The sequence below is a fragment of the Ostrea edulis genome, chromosome 3 (genome assembly GCF_947568905.1).
Source record: "Ostrea edulis chromosome 3, xbOstEdul1.1, whole genome shotgun sequence".
NCBI classification, from domain to species: domain Eukaryota; kingdom Metazoa; phylum Mollusca; class Bivalvia; order Ostreida; family Ostreidae; genus Ostrea; species Ostrea edulis.
The window spans coordinates 34,070,143-34,085,150 of NC_079166.1; the positions used below are offsets into that span (position 1 = coordinate 34,070,143).

The 15,008-nt window shown below is 33.3% G+C and overlaps 1 long non-coding RNA gene across 1 annotated transcript in view; it reads right to left on the reverse strand.

The window, feature by feature from the left end:
- The window catches only part of LOC130053379 (uncharacterized), a 50,029-nt gene that overhangs the window by 26,775 nt on the left and 8,246 nt on the right, over positions 1 to 15,008 (reverse strand). Inside the window, exon 2 of the long non-coding RNA XR_008801950.1 lies at positions 6,996 to 7,040. This is a non-coding gene — a long non-coding RNA (uncharacterized LOC130053379). The remainder of the gene's footprint in view (positions 1 to 6,995; positions 7,041 to 15,008) is intronic.

The following is a 15,008-nucleotide window of genomic DNA, read 5'->3' on the forward strand; positions in this document are numbered from 1 at the left end:
GAGAAGAAGAGTTTTTAATGACCCTACCCTATTTTTACCTTTTCTTGATTATCTCCCCTTGGAAGGTGACCTGGTCCTTTATTTTAACAATTTAGACTTTCCTTTACCTAAGGATGCTTTGTGCCAAGTTTGGTTGAAATTGGGCTAGTGGTTCTTGAGAAGAAGTCAAAAATATTAAAAGTTTACAGACGGACAGACGGACGGACGCCAGACTACGGGTAATCAGAAAAGCTCACTTGAGCTTTTAGCTTAGGTGAGCTAAAACAGTAAATACAAAGATCAGTCTTGTTTGATGCTTTTTTCCATTTGAATTGCTGTTTTGGCTTGAGACGATAATTAGTATAATTATTGCAATTAAACACCAATTTTAAACCTGTGACATTGTATTTTTCTGGCGTACCTCTATTCTCCGGCACATGGAGGAAAATTCGTACCCGGATTGATATGACAAAATGACACAGTTTTTCTCCAGGATAACTTGTACTCAGATTTTTATGACAGAAATGACAAAGTGTTTTTTTTCTTTATAAGAACGCGTACCCACATTTCTATTTGATAAAATGACTTTTTTTCTCCAGGAGAACTCGTACCCAAATTTGTGGGTACAAGTTCTCCTGTATACGGATTCTCCTGCGTACCAGTTCTCCGGAAGTCAAACATTCTATTACAATAAATGTAGTTGAATAATATAGTTATTCTCTAATAAATAAAAGTTGGGAAATCAACGAGAACAGAATTCGAAGAAGCTAACCGTGCACCTGATATTAATTGAAACTGTTTAACAGTGTGACAGAAATTTTTATACTGAAAACTTTAAAGCACTTGATTTGATTTATTGTTCTTAATGCTCTGTCCAATTTCATACGTATCCTGAAATATGCATGTCTTCCTGTTTTACCTCACATGGGTCTGGGTAGTCAGCTATATTGACACATCATAATGCTAAATAGAAACAAGAGATGCTCTCAACAGACCCATGTAGTTACCGTGTAGGGTTTTGTAGAAATATTCGTTACTTAAGTTTAACTGGTACATTTATTACACATTCATGCATGAATATTCAATGTCGATAGCATGTAATCTGCAAACATTGCAATTTTCGTAGCATGTGTTGCTTTAAGAGGCTGTCTACGATAGAACCATGCATTGATGGACATGTGTCGGAATTTCATGAAACTTGGTATATATCTTTTAGATAACATAACTTGAACGTAAAAATAATTATTTTCATTCCACTCGATCGGTAACCATGGAAACGAGAGACACTTGGTTTTTCCCCATTTCTATATTTAGATCTATTGAAAAAAATCAGACAATGTACTTTCTTTCTGGTTTATTGCAAAACCCATGTCTTGCAATTTAATGATACCTATTTCATGATATTGCAGAGACAAATAGGAATTAATAACACATAAGCAATCAAAATTTAATACACAGTGCAATAAAATATCAAAGTTTCAAAATGAAGGAAATGCTGAAATTTTACCTAATTTCACCTATTTGCACTGAAACAGGTATAGTTTGCCAAGAAACACTTCAATAGACATCATATTTCATACATGTGTAGAACCTATCAATTTCTAATACATGTTAAAGGGAATTTGGTTGCAAATGAAATTTATTGGTATATGCAAGAAAAAAAGGGGGTGGGGTAATAATGTCGGTTTTGTATTATTAAAATCTTCAGATAACGTAATAATATTGCACATGTCATGCATGAGTATTAATGAAGGCTGAAAATTATTGATTGTTCTACTTTGACCCAATATTGGAGGGAGGGGGGTTATTTTGAAAACATCTTCCACCATTACCTTCCACCAATAAATAGTACATTTATTGTAGCCATGTACAAGAATCGTGTATTCAAAGCGTTTTTGCTTTCTATCAAATTCAGCAGGCAATTACAACATATGATATATCTCTCATGTTTTAAATTCACTCTGCATATGTAGTGTTATTGTAAGTAAAGCCATAAAGAATGGGGGGAGGGGAGTGATATTACACTGTAAGTCAGGTAATGTAAAAAATTCATGAACGTCACATACAAGATCATGAAAGGCACTTTCATTATAAACATACAGATTTAATCATTGCAATTCTTTTTTTCTTCTTCTTTTTTGTTGTTGTAACTTTCAACTGAAACTATTGGCAAAAATATCCCATAGAAGAACATTCAATTTTTCTGTACATTTACACAAAAAAAAAATAAAAAAAAAAAAAATAAAGCACAATTGTGAGTTTTAGGAAATCTGACATCTAGAAAATCCTGAGAGATGTAAAATAACCCCCAAGCAGTGAATAACAAATTAAACAGTTTTCCTTAACCACTTATGAGTTCAGTCATAGATAATATATATTGGATAATGATTGGTTACATTCAATTGCAACAATATCACTTATGACATTCTGGAGGTCTTTGTCATTTTCTGGACACTCCCCATTTTTCACCATGTCAATACAAGGGAAGTATTTGTTTGGTTCCTTGGAAAGCAGGGGTATGGCTGTCCTACTTCAGAAACATCTGCAAAATAACAAAACAATTCTTATTATTGCATGAGTTTGCCTCTTGTCAGGACCCCGGACCCCCCCCCCCCCCTACCGGTCATATAGAAAACCCAGACATATTAGCATCACATGTGTTTTGAACGTTAAATAACCAGAAAAGTTATTATAATATTTAGAGGTTTTATGGCTACGTTTAACCATAAATTACAATTTCAGCAGCTCACCCTTTGGTATTAAAATCCTCCTTGCAATTTGTTCACTGTTTTTATTGCACAATAATATGCATCTCTTTTAATCATTAAATTTGAATTTAGAGACCGAGATAAAGATTTTCATTTTATTGTGAGAATTTTCTTTCTCAAATGAGTATGCACTGATATACTCTTTGTGATCTAATAACAATTTTAATTTGATAATTAATTGATTTATAGATGGTGTTTCTTTTTCTAGTGTTCTCATAAAAAACAATATTTCATGGGTCGATCAATTTGTCTAAACAAGGGGTGAGTTGTCTAACCAAGGGGTTAAGTTGCCTAAACATGGCTTGTCTGAAGCATAAAACTGAAAGTAACACAAGATGTGAAACACTAATGGCAACAAAAAACTATAAACAAGGTCCAAAATTTTGATTTGAAAAGAGGTCTTGTCACAAGGATTGTTAACATGAAATATGACAGCCTATCATTCACCCAGTTTTAAAATTTGGGTCAAATTCCAAATTTAAGGTCACAAGGTCAAAAACTTTAGCACAAAAAGTAACTTGTAACCCATTGATATAAATGCAGGTGTATAAATTTTCAAATCAATAGTTGCAGACACATTGCCAAAAAAGTCATGAAAACTGTTACTGCACAAATGTACACACAGGCTGAGGCCTGAGGCTAGATAAAATAATGTGTGGTTCTGGTTACACTCCCTTGAAAAATATGGTAGGTAGGTAGGTATTTTATTTCATTTTTTTAAATTTACTTTTTTAATGATAGATTTTTAGATGGAAACACAATTTTCTTTTACTTTCACTTTTTTGCATTTACCATTTATATATATACCTATCAAAATTGGTAGGGATCATCCTAGTTTTGACAATTCTTATATATTTTTTTCAAATAAAAAATAAGTACAGGGGAAAAAATCAGTGCAATTGCCAAAATTATGTTTTTTGAACATGAAAGTAGGAATGATATTTCAACTAGAGTACTGTTTTCAAGCCCTTCCAATTTTTTTAAAATCTATTCAACATTTTCAAAAATAAGGAGGGTGATCGCTTAGTATATTCAAGCAACCTGAAATTTGCACTATTGTTTATGTAAGCACTCTTTAGTTCTAAGTCACTTTCTGTCTAATGTTAGTTGACTTGTAATAAGTGTTTACAGTTTAGCATTTTAGTGGTATCTATATATTGGCTGAAGGAAAACGGGTCAAATATATATATATATATATATATATATATATATATATATATATTGAAAAAAAGGTGTGCATTATATTCGGCAAAATACGGTAACTGATTTTGGAAATGGTCAAAAAATGTTTAGGGTTGGGGGTAAAAACTAGGGACGGTCGGGTAACCGGAACCACACATTCTTTAATTTGGCCTATTCACTATTCACTGTAGGGCTCTTGACTATAGGCAGGGTTTTAATTAAAACAAATATCTTATATACTCTTAAGGATGTTCTCCCCTGGTTTGAATTTTTTCAGAAGTATCAAACGTTTTTGATAAACCATTTTAACTGATACATCTTTATCCGAAAGACATTTAAAACATAAAAAAAGAGTATGTTAGTGTGGACTTTAAAAAATTACAGCCCCTCAAAGTTGCCGCTTTGCTGAAACTTAATTTTTCATGAAAATCGCCAATTTTCACAAGAAACACACTATAAAACAAATATTAAGGACAGAATAATCTTGGCTTTCTTTTATTTTATGAAAATTAAGCATAATTGATTATTTCAATAACTTTTACATAAAATATATCACCAATTCTACAAAAAATCAAGTATTAATTAACATAATTGTGTAAAATATCACACAAATTTGAAGACCTATTTCAACAAAAAATTCAACGTAGGGAGAATATCTGTATCAAACTTTTTCTGAAATTACTAATGTAGATTTGAATAAAAAATGTGAGGAGTAGTGTGCATTGGAACAAAGATTTGAACCATTTTGTGTCCCCACCCCCCTTCTTACACTGATATACAATACTACATATACATATGGTATATGCTACATCTATAATGTGAACTTGTTGTCTTACATAAAACAAAATTTTATTTATCGAAATCACAGGAAAGTTTCAAAGTGATTAGAAGCATTTCACATTACCTAAACCTGCATTTATTATTTTAAGTGTGCAATAAACATGATACAATGTAAATAACAGAATCATTAATAAAATCTTACTTCTTTCTGATTTTCAATTCATTAATCACAGATCTCACAAAAATCTCCATAGACTCATACATAAATATTTAATGACATTTCATTTTATTTAAAATTATCTTGATTCCAATATGTAACATGTGCATTGAGCAAATTGATATCTTAAAAATTTCAAATAGAAAAATAGACGTAAAATTTTAAAAATTTCATTCATGAGTATTTATGCATAAGTGCATTTTTCAATATCTGTTAGTGAAGGAAGATATAAAAACAATGAAGATATAAAAACAATTTAACTTACCAGAATCAATGGAACATGTGTTGTCAGCTTGAGCAATGTGGCAGATCTATCGACTTTGGAGTCCCCCCCCCCCCCCCCCCGCTCTATCACATCTGAGTTAGATTTGTCATGTAATGGGTGACAACATGTTGTTCTTTATTCAAAGTCAATGTCCATGATTGGCATAGGCATGATGATGTCTGTTAAGTCTAGATCATAGTTAATGCACACCAGCTGTGCAGTGCAGTGAACAAAGATTCTGGAATTCACAATTTCGGATGGACATTTAAAAATCTCAATTGTGCTGAAGTATACTTCTTGCAATCCTGATGTAAATAAACACCCTCTTTCGTTGAAATTTTCACCAAGGCTATAAATTCATCTTCCATCACTTTCCACCCATTCCATGTTGTTGTCATCTGCCTTATGAATCATTCTTCCTTACCTTCTTCCCATGAGAGTTCCACAAAGGGAGATAATTTTTTGATAAAATTTCCGAATTTCATACCCCAAATAAATGACTTTCTATTTATTTGCAACCAAATTCCCGTTTAGTAGTGATAATTTATGCATGATTCTGTGTTTTAAACCACGAAACTATTTATTTTAAGCGTTTCTTGGGGTTTTATGACTCACTAAAAATAGCATTTAATTTGAAAGTTACATAATCTTACTAGTTCAAACACTATACGACTTAAATCTGGAGAATGAATTTTAAAGTTATGTTCACCAATTCAAAGATACCGTTCAAATAGACTATGCGGAACTGAAATTATATGTGATTATTCTGCTTTTGATATTCTAATGACTAGCTGAAAATACACCATTTTTGCGTGAAATTGATGTGTACATTGTGCTAAAAATAAAACGGCCCATTAGGTGTTAGTTCGGGAGGTACTCATCGATTTTGCCACAAAATACGATATAACTAGTAAAATACTTCTGAAATATCATAAAAAGGTCTGAAAATTTGACAACACCCATAATATTTTTTTGGTTTTGCATGGTTCTATCGTAGACAGCCTCTTAAAACTTAGCAAGCATGCATCGTGACTATATAGTACGCATACACCCCATTTTCTCCTTACAACTATTTTTTTGAAAACATTACATAATACATTTTCTCTAACCCACTCACCCCCCTTAACTGAGGCATTTGTGAATGGCAAAACAAATCATGAACATTAAAGATTTTGTATCAGCAAATCCCACTGAAAACGATGATATGTGTCTGACGTGTAAAGGCTTGTGCACTACAATAAATAATAAAACACAATACCTTCATGAATGCATATCTTCGTTATGCTGTGGACATATAACTGATTTTGAGGCATGTGACATAAGGCAATCCACGGCATACCCTTCTTCTGCACGTATAGCTTATCTTTGTTTGAGGGAAATTATGTGAATTTGACCCCATCAAGTTTGTTTGGCTATCTACTGTCTGATTTACAGATTCCAGGGGAAATGTTTAATCATTGCTCACATCCAAAAGATAGGTTTATACTCCATTATTAAGGCGTGAACGGTCGATACATTTCTGTGTTTACAAAAGATTTGCGGATGTTCGATATTTGTCCGAGGATCGTTGTGGTGGGCGGAGCTTATTCTAGTGCATTGCAATGATCAAAATACAGGATCACAAACTTCTGTGGATCGGGGTATGAGATGTTTGTGCTTTATTTTTATAAACATGATTGTACTATTGTAACCATTTCATGGTTTAACGCAGCTGCAACTCAACAGATATTGGCGTTCTACAAAACCTGTCAAAACTACAAATTGTGCTTTTCTCGTGTTTGGATGTATCTGCAAAAGTGTTTACCTGCACTGTAATCATTTCCCATTTCTTGTTTTTATCCAAGCAGATCTAGAAGAAAAAACAACAAAACAAACAAGTACATGTACATATTTTATAAATTGGTCAACGATTTATCGTTACACATAACTTTCTGTTAATAATGATTGATTTAACAGTAAAAATATTTCTCAGATTCACTGTTCACCAGAAAATCCTTCATATTAGATTTAAAGGCCGGGAGTAACCTAGAAAAATTTACACCCCTACAGCAATTAAGCATATATGGCAAGAGGGCAGGGCTTAGCAGTGTTATCAGAATAAGCAGCAGTCTGATGTTCGACTCTACACGTGCTCTGTAGCGGACGATATTTTGAACAGGGAGACTGGCATGATTTATCAAAATAAACTAAAGTTTTCCCGCATTTTTCTACCACTCTGCTCGATCTGTGAGGCACTGAAAGGATATGTTTTTACTTTAACAAAACTTCACCCTAGGAACTACAAAATGAATTCATCATTGTTTTATCCATGTCTTTTAAAACATGTAGTTTTTTTGATAATATACACAAATATTGGTATATTTGATATACTAATACTTATGATTTTCCTCTTGGTACCTTTCAATTATGAGAAGAATTTGGGGAAAATTGTAGCTGTGCAATGGAGGACATGTGCATTGAAGGATTATTAAGAAACACTTTGTCTATTATGATATTTGGAGACCTACTATCTGTGATTGTCTCTTTTGACATTGTAATGTCCACACATAAGAGTCCAGATTGAGAGTAATTTTAGAGTGATGGTTGAACAATTGGACATATTTGTCATCATTGATGAGAAACAATGGGAGTTACACAACTGGCCTAGGAGATTGTTGCTTAATCAAACAAACACCATGCTTGAAAATTTTCGAGAATCCTGCAAAACTCTGAAACAACGATCAGACTGAACAGTCCTAATGAGTTAATTTTTATAAAGTTAACCAATTTTTTTAAAGGAATGTGATTATATATAATTAAAAAATAAAATCTGGATTTACCAATGATATATGAGTAAGTACTTTTTTCCACGTTGTACAGTGATTTGATTACATGTTTCCCTTGGTGCAATCCCTCTTATCTAGAACTAGACAAGCATGCTCGTGCAATATGTGAGTCAACATCCGGAGTAAACAATAACAAAAGATAATCACACCCACGAACTGCCAAGCTCTAATTTGAAATACAAATTTAGCCCTGCTTCAGATTTTTGAGGCCAAAATTAAAACTTCATGAGAATTTATATCTAAAATAGATATGGCCAATATATGCACAGTTATGAGGGGAACAAGCATACCCATTTTAAAATTTCAGTACAACAGCTTAATCATTATTTTTGCAAAATAAGTGCTGCAATCTGAACGTGACCAGAAAATTCATATATTCCACCATTTTCACCGATTGGCTGCTTTTATACCCAACTGCAGGCTCCGGGATCATGAAACTGTCTTAAACTTTAAGATTGTCTTAAATCAATAAAGTTGCACTTAAATCTTAAGACTGGTCTTAAAATGGATTACAACAAAATCACTTAGGCTTAAGATTGGTATTTTGTCTTAAGTTTTAAGACTGCCTTGGAGCTGTCTTAACTTTCTAAGACTATCGCTAAGTTCGTTCAAAATGGCCGCGCTGGTTGCATTTTTGAGGCGAGTAAGAGAAAATTAACGCGATGTCCGTCGTTGAAGATGTCTGTCCCTACCATGAAGCGGACAAATCATTTATTTAAGAAACAATAGACTGTCGGTAGATCGAAAACAGAATCTTGACGTTGAAAATCATATAATGAAAAAAAAAATGTTTTTCTTTAAGCAGAGTATTGACATAAAAAGTTTGTTTACAGGAAAAGAAGTCAAATCCATGTAATCGAAAAGTAACACCGCTAGCCCAGAAAAATTGAGAGCGGGCGTTTTCAAATATATAAGCATAATTATGACTTCTTATGTGATCAAAATATCGCAGGATTGATCGCCCGATTGTCCGCGTTTCACTGCCTGATCGTAGTTCGTAAAGTAGATGTAAATGTGAAAGTAGCACGTACACATACGACCGTTTCACTAAAAAGTTACGACTACAAAAGTACATGTATTTACCTGACTGAGTTTGTTGACAATGTGGAAGAAGAAAACAATCATTACTTGCAGTCTGCATTTGCACACGAATAATGTGCAGTCCGAGCCCGAATTTGAAATTAATTAGAGTTATCCTTCTTTGCTACATGTACACACACAGTCGACAAAATAAATAAAGGCATTGAATTTAATAAAATTATCGCTTCAATCACTCTTACATTTCCACTTTCATTCATTACTACTTTTAGAAAGAGGGAGGCGACGGGGTCAATACATCAAAATTTGTATGCACATGTATGTACATGTAATAACGAAAATAAGTTTCTTTTTAATAAAAGGGGGGGGGGTGTTGGTACATGTATGTGCCTGCGTCAGCATTAGTGATCATAAACTAGACGTTTTAGACACTGACTATGTTGTTTAAGTAATTTATTTTTTATATCTTTTTGTTACCTCTACGCAAAAGAGTTCCTTGTTGCTATAGCAATTTAAGATTCTAGACTTAGACTTAAGTTAAGACAATCTTAGTTAAGATTTGCTTAAGTTCGTTTTGTGATCCATTTAAGTCGGCAATCTTAGCTAAGTTCAAATCTTAATTTAAAGTCAAAATTTTGACTTAACTTTAAGACAGTTTCATGATCCCGGGGCCTGGCCTTTAAATTCATTTTTGTATACCGGAGTCTTGAGCTACGTTTATTCTCTGCTCAACCTTTGGATCAACAAACTATAGATAGAGAATTGGAAACGTCAACCAAATGAAACGTTAGAAATATGAAAAGGTGAAGATAACGAACAGTGATCAATCTCGTAAGTCTTATAAAGCCCATAAACCTGGAAACCAATCTATTTACATTGGTAATCATTGCTCTGCCTAAAGATTGAAAAGAAGAAAAAAAGGTATGTTCAATTGGTACTTTCAAGTGTCAATAATGTCAAAATCTTGAAAATGTTATTGACAAGAATGTGTTCTACTAGAAATAGTGCTTTATCACGCATAACTTCATCACAAAGATCCGGGAAACGAAGTACATCATGTACTATGTTATTCAGCATAGGTTATTGTGTCATTGATGCATTATGTTGTATAATGCATAAACGTAGCAAGCATTTTGTATAGGTTACAAGCTTGAGCAACGAACGTTGGAGTCACTTTAGTGGGATAGTGGAAATTAAACATAAACCAGACCGCTGTATGTTCAGAAAAGGTGAAAATTATGCTGATTTAAAGATTGCAAGAGAGCGTTATATTTGTTTAATTCCATAAAATTACAGAATATGAATTGTTTATAAAATTCAGTTTATACTTTTCGCACACCTTATCTGTAAAAAGGTGAAGACAACGAACAACGACCAATTTTACCGTTCCTTCAAAAAATACAAAATCAAAAGCAGAGCAAGCATGGATCCCTTGAAAACACCAGGTGGTATTAAGTACCTAGGAGGAGTAAGCATCCTCTGTCGACCGGTAATATCCGCCGTGATCCCTATCTCTTGATCGGGTAAACGGAACAATCCTTTATTCAAAATTGGTGTCTAAAGATCTCTATACTTAATTGGTATGAAACATTTCAGATTCACCCAATGACATGATCTATTGGCAAACTAGATCGTTCTAACGGCCATATGATTTGCAAAATGTCGACTCTAAACAAGACTATAAAACGCCTATAACACTAGTTGTTGCTGCAATTGTACTGCCTTAGCAGACAACACTGAAACATTCATATATTCTGGTACCATACGTTTCAGAACTTTGAAAGGAAGCCCAAATATTTTATGTGTAAAACAAATCATGAACAGTCATCTATCTAAGAACGTACACTAATTCAAAAATACTAACAGTAGGAGTCTGAGCTACATTTAGATTCATGTCAATTTTGTCGGCTCTTTTCAGTAATATATAAAGTATATCAATAAAAACCTTGTTTTGGTCGAATACCAAAAATGCAAGAATAACCAGAATGAAGATAGGTGATAAATTTAACAATGTTGTTTGACATATTTTGTAAATGATATGTATTACCTATTTTCTGTAAACATTTCTTCCATAAAGAACCAATGTGTACAGACCAGCATAGCACTAATCTATTTGTATACGAAGGAATTCATCTAAATAATTTCACCTACTTTGATTTACGTTTATCTACACTTTAAAACGTTTTGATAGTACCAATTAATAGCAATTGTGTTTTATATGCTTATCGCTTGTCATCCTATCCATACAGAGTACTGCAAGTCAAAAGTTTTCATCAATCAATGGAATTTAATTATCTGATAATACTCTGAAAATCGACATCTGCACTGGGTTAGCAAACATACATGTCAGCAATGAAATATGGCATTTTCTACTTTCGCACGGAAATACACGGGCGTCAAATCAGAAATATAGAACATCACACTCTAATGTTGATCTCGGACCTGGGATTGGCCCCGAGATCACTCAAGGGGCAATCCAAGGTCCGATATCAACATTAGAGTGTGATATTGTTTATATCATATACCTATATCATATACCTAAAACATTGATAAACATTTTAAAAATTGGGGGGGGGGGGGGGGGGTATTGACCCAAACATAAATACATGGTATACAGTACAACGATATTTGACTATTTTAATCCTTCAGTGAGTTTACTTTAATGGTTATGTTCCGAGTACTATTGGCTTTTTGAAACATGCTAAAGTCTGGGTTTTGTAGCTTTATTCCATTGCTGGTCACGATAATTGGATGATTAATTATGGACATCCCCTCATGTGGTCTACAATCTAGAGGTTTCAATTAACTGAACTGCTTGGCTGAGAAACTCGTCATATCTATCGTTGTGTTGTTCATGTACATGTATATACTATTAAGCAGCTCCTAGGGGCTTGCTAATTAAAACTAAAATTGGAAATAAGTGAATTATTTTAATTCATTTTTCGGATTTACCAAACTCGCCTGTTTTCATTATTTCATATAATTTGTAAGAGTTGTAGAACTTTGTTTACGTGGCGTCATCGTATGAACGGGAATATTTACAGATCTGATGCTGCTATTTCTTTGCTTAGGGAATGCTACCTTATACTGAAGTAAGTTTTTTTTACCGTTTCCCATCTGTTTAGCATCTATAAGTCGTTGAAATACGTCGGAAGATAATGGTTCTGCTTTTCTCGTTTTATTGCCAAGTCCTCGGGATTTTAGATTTCAGAAATCGTTTTAAAGCAGTTTTCTACATCAAAAATGCTGTAAATCAACATTTTATCTCCATTAGGACCGGGAATTTCTGAAAATGCTTCAGTACCTGCCTCCATAATCCTCCTACTGTTTTCTGTCGCTTAAAACGTTGATTGTTTTTAAATGAAGTTAAACGTGTTATTGTTCTAATTAAATAATTGTTACTTGGGTTACCCCCCTTTGCTTTGATGCTCGCTACAATTTAGCGCTGTTTTCGAAAACGTTTTTTATTTAATTTTTCTGCTTAAATTAAAGTTTATAGAGTAAGTAATATATTTTGTTCTCAATCTCAAGTGTATCGTGCTTTCACTACTAGGCATTGTGCAATATCCATTTCTGATCTATTTAGTTGAAGATCGTATATGGATTATGCTTATTTTGTAATGATTTCCAATGATACATTTGCTTTATCTAATTATCTTATAAACAATATAAAAGTACACATTATATATTATTCTGTGTTTAGTAAACCAGAAGTGATAAATGATCTAGATAGGGTACATTATCTCCATCATGCATAGCTCTTGTCCTTAGACGAATTTGACTCCACTTTTTGGCACTCGGTTTTTCCCTATATTAGCGCATAAAGTTTATTTTTATTTCGGATTTCAAACATTTCGGTGGAGCATCATTGACGAGGCATAATTTGTTGAAATGCGCATCTGGTGAATCAAAATTGGTCTCGTATAAGTTTTACTTGAGAACTATGTTTTGGTTCCAGCTGACACATCTTGTAACAACATTTTCTTGGTAGGGTTCATTATTGCAACTACATTTCAAACGAACTTTGCATTCATTCCCCTATTTCGTAATAGTACTTATACTTTAACTGCCATTTCAAAATATGAAACTCTTCTAAACCATGCTTTAGTTTTAGAGACATTTGATATATCAGTCACTGGGTCGGGTGAATATGTGCTAACGTCCAAATATTGGATTCCTTAACTTCAAAACAAACCCAAACAAAGATAAATTGCTGGATCCAGGAATTGGTCTTTTAAGCCTCTATCTTTGCTCTGCGCGAACATATTAACAGATGTGAAGGAGACATTTCTTACGTACTGTGGAACTGTTGGAAACGTACTGTATGTCAGAAGAGTTGTAAACCAAATGTGGATTTTAAAAACAATGTAAAGAACGTTTAGTAAACTTGAAATCACAAAGCTTTTCTCAAATTAACATTAAAACGTACGTGATCCAAGACTGTATTCGACCATTCTTCACGAAGGATTAAAGACTAAAATATTTGACATCATAGACAGTTGCTTCTTCCACAAAAAATGGAAAACAGAAAGATTCATATATAGTGATCAATCATCCGAAAAATGTTTTTGTTAAACACCACTCTGATTTCACGCACAAGAACCCTGAAGTTGAAATAAAAATATGCTGGAATTTCTCATTCACATTATCATTGCAGTCTTTGGTTATCAGAATTTCCAACAGTCTGTTGGAATTCCCATAGACAAGAATTATGCTATTTTGCTAGCTACAGACCCTGAAACGTGTTACTACACCAGTTGCACGGTACGGTTCGGTACGCTTTATGAACGGTACGGTTCGTTTTCTGAACGGTACGGTTCGTTTCTTGAACGGTACGGTTCGTTTCTTGCACGGTACGGTACGCTTCTTGAACGGTACGGTTCGCTTCTTGCACGGTACGGTTTGCTAAAAATAGCTGCACGCTTTGTGAACGGTTTGCACGCTTTATTAATGAGGTGGGCGTGGCCTGAACGCTTTGACTTCGTATAAATTGTACGTTTCGATAGTTTGTTTTCACTCGATCGGTCTTATTCGGCTCTTTGATTATCGGCTGCAGGATTTGTGGTTGTGTTAGAATGTGCACATGGGGAAATGAGACGTTATTTTTGATTGCTTCGATGGAATAATTCCATATTGATAACGTACATAAAAGTTATGAATAAAAGTTTTTAGAATTTGCTTAAGTCTAAGTCTTAATGGTTGTTATTACGTTTCAATTTGTTTTTCATTTCTCATCAGACATTTATTAATTTACGATTTTATAAAAAGTTGTTACATGAACTGCTCCCCGACATGGGCGTGCGTAAGTGTAAAAACAAAGCGTATTAAGTTTCCGGATATAAATTACAGTGCCTAATTGGAAAAGTTTTTAAGAAGAAGTGAATTTTGTTTTGAATACACTAAAGTCGTAAATGACACAATGATTATTTTCTGCACTTCACATTTATTGTGATTTATCATCGGCATTATGAAAGATCCAGGATATCTGCACGTGAAGTTTGTACGTCCTTTTTTGTCAGCATTCAGTCATTCATAATTAATAATGTTAGATATATGTTGCATTTGTCTTTGAATCAAATAAAATGATGATAATACATATCTATTCCTATCCTTTATCACGCAAAGTCCGATTTTCATTTCCCTGACTTTATTTTTGATCACTGAAAATTGAATTTAAAAAAATTAACAGAAAAGTAAGGCAAGTGTATAGTTTGCAATAAAAATGTTTCATATACCTTTTCTATATTGTTGAAATACTTGAAAATGCTGAAATGAATAATTTTTTGCGGCCGATTTGATGCTTTGCATCAATTTAACTTGTTTACATTCTTTTACACATGTATGTATCTATTTATTTCTCTGTCGATGTAATTAAAAATTGTTTATTAGTGTATATAATAAATCCGCCAATCTACATCTATCTATATGGGTCGTTACCAATGTAGAAGAGAAAA